This window comes from Copadichromis virginalis, linkage group LG23 (assembly GCF_057382275.1).
Source record: "Copadichromis virginalis isolate Kocher_CV1m ecotype Utaka linkage group LG23, C_Virginalis_male_GT1.1, whole genome shotgun sequence".
Taxonomy (NCBI): Eukaryota; Metazoa; Chordata; class Actinopteri; order Cichliformes; family Cichlidae; genus Copadichromis; species Copadichromis virginalis.
Genome location: NC_140639.1, coordinates 15,878,070 through 15,884,331, shown reverse-complemented (window position 1 = coordinate 15,884,331; position 6,262 = coordinate 15,878,070). Strand labels below are relative to the sequence as shown.

The 6,262-nt window shown below is 40.2% G+C and overlaps 1 long non-coding RNA gene across 2 annotated transcripts; it reads left to right on the top strand.

Moving 5' to 3' along the window:
- Positions 1-310: 310 nt before the first annotated feature.
- LOC146680528 (uncharacterized) lies at positions 311-3,497 on the top strand. Of its 2 annotated transcripts, none has more exons than XR_014918157.1 (2): positions 311-1,037; positions 2,182-3,497. It is a non-coding gene; the product is annotated as an uncharacterized LOC146680528 (long non-coding RNA). The 2 variants fall into 2 exon arrangements; XR_014918156.1 differs by lacking the exon at positions 311-1,037 and adding an exon at positions 1,225-1,655.
- Positions 3,498-6,262: the final 2,765 nt, after the last annotated feature.

Here is a 6,262-nt window from a genome sequence, read left to right as displayed (position 1 = left end):
TGTGATCGCCTGCCTTGCTTTAGGTATCTCTTCTTGGTACAACACCTTCTTTAGTGTGCACGCTTTGTCTATGTTAACATCTCGCTTCAATTTCTACACTTGCTTGCATCTTTTCTTTACTTCTTGTTTCCTTCCAACAGGCAGGTAATGAAGAAATGTCTTTTTATTTTCTTAAATATCCAAACACATATATAATATATAATATGTCAAACACAAGCAATGGTAGAAAAACAAATTAAGTATACCCTCTTTAGAGCTTAAGGTTTTACTTATCAGGACAAGAAAAAAAAATAAAATGAGGTAAATATTGTTAGGTATTTTAGTACCATGGTAGCATTTACTGGATATTGTTTTATAGTGACATTATGCAGGAAAACTCTGTCATTCAATAAGGCCCCTTTGTTTTAGTTATTTTTCTCTTTGACCCAAGAATTGATGTGTGAGAATCACAGGCTGGTACAAGGTTGAAATACCACAGAGATCACTCCCTCAGCTACATTAGTTTCTTAATCTTTTAGACGCCTGTTGAAGGCCAAATGGTTTGTTTCAGATTTCACTAATGTAAGAACTCTTTGTTTTGTGCCTTGAAAATATGTCGCTGAGATAATCACAATTGTAGCTGAACTAATAAACTACACAAAGGATGCTTCTTCACCCAAGGGCAGGAAGACGCTCCCTTATCTTGGTCTGTACTGGTTTAAACTGATAATCTGCTGTCTCATGAATTTTACCCTCTATATAAACTGTTGTACTTGTGAATAAAGTTGAGTCAATTTGGGAAGACAATCTAAAGCAGTCTCTGTTTTCTTGTTCTCCCAAGCTGCTCCCGAGCTCGTACTAACACGCTGAATGGCATGCTTGAATATTGCTTGAGAATATATTTGACTGTGTTACAGACTAAGGGACATTCTCTGCTGATAGGTGAAGGTACATTCTCTGCTGATAGACGTCCACGCCTCGGAGGAAGCCGATCCACGGAGTAGGCCCTGGAAACCGTTTCCTTCAATTTTGGTGTCAGAAGTGGGATCCTGACGAAGGTAGGCACTCGTCTTTTATTTTATAAGACTGTGTTATGCCTTTCTCAGTGATCCACATAGAAACGGGATACGCTGACGAGGCCTTCTTCAGTGGCCCACATAGTAACAAGTGGGATACGCTGAGGAGCCTTCGTTAGTGGCCCACATAGAAACACAGGAAGTTGCCTGCTGTCATAAACTAAGAAGTTGCTCGTTAAAAAGTGAGAAGTTGCTCACTAAAAAGATAAAATTGCTAGCAAAAAAATCAAGTAACCTCAGGTGTGCCACAGCAAAATAAAAACTAACTTAAAACCTTCAAGCGCCTAAACCCCTCTGGAAATCACTGACCATGGGTCAGAATAATTCAAAGACCTTAGACGGGTCCGATAAAAACTCAAAATTAACTGTAAAACCGAAAAAAATAAAATATAAAATCACAAATAGCGGCTCAGTACGACTCCCACTTCCGGTTACGTTTAACCCACGCTCGCGAATCAATGAAGACTTCCATGATTACGTATCCAGAACATGCGGAAGTGCTTACGTGACTGATTTTGTCTCGAACTTAAGAACTATAACTTTAATGCATCCTAATGTATTTCCGGAGCCCTATCCCGAACGATTATCGCCAGAAAACAGGTCAGTAGAAATGTTAAATACTATTTGTGATAAGGAAAGTAGGCTGATTAAAAAGTCCTGTAAAAAATATATGATAGAATGCAATGAAATAATACCCAGATTTGGAATACCTCACCAAATTAACAGTGATAGAGGACCTTCATTCACATCAGAAGTAATTCAAAAGTGTGCTAAAACTCTAGCAATAGACTGGAAATATCATGTGCCATACCACCCTCAGAGTTCAGGAGTTGTAGAAAGAATGAATAGGACCATAAAAAATCGCCTGACTAAAGCAATGATAGAAACAGGAATGACCTGGATCAAACTACTTCCTCAAATCCTCTGCGAGATTAGAATGACTCCATCCGCTGCAACCAAATTATCTCCATTTGAAATAATCATGGGAAGACCGTTTCCAACACCATGGTCAGCCTCCAGAGGGGCACCGCTATTGGAAGGGGACATAGACACTGCATTGTCTGACTATGTTCATAACCTGGTAGAAACACTGAATAATAACTATCAGAAAGTTTGTCTCTCTCAGCCTCTCCCTTCCATAGATCCAACCCATCCGTGGAAACCAGGAGATGCGGTGTTGGTAAAGTCGCTAAAACCAAGGGCACTCGGGGAGGCCGCGTGTTCCAGCCCCCAGACTGTACTTGCAGTGACGAGAACCAGCATCCTAACAGATGGACAACCTCAGTGGATTCATGCCAGCAGGGTTAAGACCAGCCCCACCAAACCACCTAAGGCGTCGGATCAAGTAGATGACGACTCAGGCGAGCCAACGCCCGGATCCAATCCACCTACACACACACAATCACTGATTAACACACAACGCCTGAAAGAACAACAACAAGGTACTCGAACATCCAGCAGGAACAGAAAGCCTAGAGTACCACACAATGTCTAACCTGATAAAGATAGACTCGTTTCATCCTGATAATGGAGAAAATGAAATGCCCATTGTCATCACACGACGCTTATACGGTGTCTCTCGAACCTGGGACCAGGCCAGAAGACGACTAAAGAACTGTCTTTTTTATATATTTAGGTTATTAATCATATCTACTGCATTAACCTTAGGATTTTTATTTACTATTTCGTATTGTAAAGTGCAACCCTGTTCAAATTTCTGCAAGCCACATTTTCAATGATAACCCATATAGCTACTAGTACAGCTACTTCAATGTATTTGCAATTAGCACAAATTGATCCTGAGGATGTGCCAGATGTTACCAATGATGTTCCTGATGTGTATATTGAACATTAGGTTGTGAACTATTACATTTTATGATTTGCTTTTTATATTATGTTATTACATTTGTGATTTTTCCTTTCTATTTGAGTTATTATTTTTAAAAATAATAAAAGAGGGGAACTGTTAGGTATTTTAGTACCATGGTAGCATTTACTGGATATTGTTTTATAGTGACATTATGCAGGAAAACTCTGTCATTCAATAAGGCCCCTTTGTTTTAGTTATTTTTCTCTTTGACCCAAGAATTGATGTGTGAGAATCACAGGCTGGTACAAGGTTGAAATACCACAGAGATCACTCCCTCAGCTACATTAGTTTCTTAATCTTTTAGACGCCTGTTGAAGGCCAAATGGTTTGTTTCAGATTTCACTAATGAAAGAACTCTTTGTTTTGTGCCTTGAAAATATGTCGCTGAGATAATCACAATTGTAGCTGAACTAATAAACTACACAAAGGATGCTTCTTCACCCAAGGGCAGGAAGACGCTCCCTTATCTTGGTCTGTACTGGTTTAAACTGATAATCTGCTGTCTCATGAATTTTACCCTCTATATAAACTGTTGTACTTGTGAATAAAGTTGAGTCAATTTGGGAAGACAATCTAAAGCAGTCTCTGTTTTCTTGTTCTCCCAAGCTGCTCCCGAGCTCGTACTAACACGCTGAATGGCATGCTTGAATATTGCTTGAGAATATATTTGACTGTGTTACAGACTAAGGGACATTCTCTGCTGATATAGACGTCCACGCCTCGAAGGAAGTCGATCCACGGATTAGGCCTTGGAAACCGTTTCCTTCAAATATAACCTCAGATAAGCTACAAAACATGACTTATCACATGATATAATTATTTATTTAACAAAAACTAAGCTAAAAGCAGTGCGTGAAAAACTAATTACACCCCTTCTGCTCTCAGGAAATTAAGTAACTAGCGACAAGAGCTGATAATCAAATGCACTTGATTAAATGCTCATCGGCATCTAAAGTGTGAAACCTCTATAAAAGCAGATGTTTTGGCAGTTTTCTGAGCTCCAGCATTCAGGTGTACATTAAAACAATGCCAAGGAGAAAAGAGATCAGTAGTGATTTTAAGAAGCAAGTGCTGCAGCCCATCAGTCTGTGAAGGCCTATAAGATCATTTCCAAACAATTTAGTCCACGATTCTCCAGTGAGAATGATTATTAATAAGTGGAAAACATTCAAGACAAATATGTCTCAACTCTACAGGCCTCATTTAGCATCTTAGAAGTAACATACAGTTAAGAGGAAACTGAATACGTATGATGTGGTATGTTTGGAAAGGTTGCCAGGAGAAAGCCTATTCTCTCTAAAAAGGAACGTGGCAGCATGGCTAAGAGTGGCAAAGCTGTATCTGAAGAAACCAGAAGACATCAGGACAGATGAGATTGGGTGGCTGTGGCTGAGGTGGTAGAGCAGATCAGCTACTGATCGCAAGGTCGGTGGTTCGATCCTTGGCTTCCCCAGTCTGCATGTCAAGTATCCTTGGGCAAGATACTAACCCAAATTGTCCTCCGATGCGTTCATCGGAGTGTGAATGCAGGTTAGTTTGCACTTGTGTATAGAAGTGGGTGTGAATGGGTGAATGAGGCGTGTTGTATAGAGGAGAGTAGAAAAGCGCTATATAAGAATCACTCCATTTACCATATGTCCTACCAGCTGCCAAGTAGGGTGTTGGAGGGCTGATGATTTGGGCAGTCGCTGAGTTGAACCATAAACTCCACTGTTTACAAAAGTATTCTAGAGTCGAATATGAGGCCATCTGTCGGTCTGCTAAAACTAGGCCAAAGCTGGGTCATGAAACAGGACAATAATCCAAAGCACAGCAGAACAGAATGACTGAAGAATCAAGATGTTCCAATGGACCAGTCAGACGTCCAGACCTAAACCTGACTGAGATGCTTAAGACCTTAAGAGAGTGGTATATAAATGGATGCCCACAAACCTCAGGGAACTGAAATAACATTGTTAGATGATATGAGAGATTAGTGTAGTTCATTTACTGACACAAATGGCACAAATGCCCAAATAGTGAAAATTGTTAATTAAAACATCTTCATTGAATTTGTTTAAGGTTGAGGAAGATCTTATTTGGGTATAGTAAAATGGTGACAAGGTTTGGAAGCAAATTGTCCAAAATCCTGTATGAGCATTGTTCTTGGTGATACTGGGTTGCAAACCCCAGGATCATCATCAATTCTGCTTTGCTGATTTAGCCAACATAAAGTTTTCAAAAAGCAGTTCTATGACCACTGTGTGTGAGACATATCCCCCTGTTTTCTCAGAGGGTCCGTAAGGTTACTCTGCTAACCTTTGTCAAATTGTTCATGGACTTTTAATCCAGCTTCAGACCTATTTAATACAGTTGCACTATAACAGGATTGGGAATCTTTAACCCCCTGTGACATGGTTGCCAGCTGTTCCCACCCACTCACAGTGGGTCAGCCCACACAGGGATGCTGATGGGTGGGGCAGGATGGGAGGACATGCCTGGAAAGTGAGAGGATCCTCTTAGCTTAGTGCAGATTGCTGCAGCGTAAAGACAAGAGGAATGCTGAGCCCAAAGGTGCTTTAAAACGTCGCAGAGGAGTGGATATTTTGCATAGATTTTCTTCATTCATTTTATATTTTTCCTTCATTCTTACACCTGGAGTTTAAAGCTTTGGTTGGGCCATATTTATGGATTGCTGAGAGGACAGACGACAGGTGACTCACAATGGCCATGGCTTTGGATGCAGTGTGGGTGAGGGTGAAGAATGTTTGCAAGCAGAACGGGCTCCTCATCATGTCAGTGATGGCTGTGGTCATTGGATGTCTTTTGGGTTTCTTCCTGAGGACACGGCGTCTCACGGAGCAGGTCAGTGTGTCTCCTCCCCTTGACCCAGTGTGACGTCATGCAGAGAGAACCCTGTATGTATACTCAGTACAAAGACATAAGGTTGCTGTTTTCATCAAATTGAGAAAATGATGCTTATATTAGCCATGTAAAGCATTATTATTCATACCAATATTTTCCCAGTTTTATTGAAGTTCAGCCTTTAACCCTAAACTGCATATTGGCTAAGTGATAAAGTGCTTACCCTTGTACTGTTTAATAAAGGCTGTCATCAAAAACTAAAAATCGTCTGAATTTTCAGAAAACAGACCTTATTTCCAGGAAACCTACTGCATTCATAACAATATCAAATAATAACAATTTGAAAGCGATCGCAATAATTCCCACAGGAGAATAAAAAACCCTCTGGTTGTATTTGATAAAATTTTACTACACTCTCTGCAATAATGAGGATTATAATGCATTGCAGGAAGTAGTTGTGTGTATTGCTAGAATGGTGAGGAAACAGGCAATA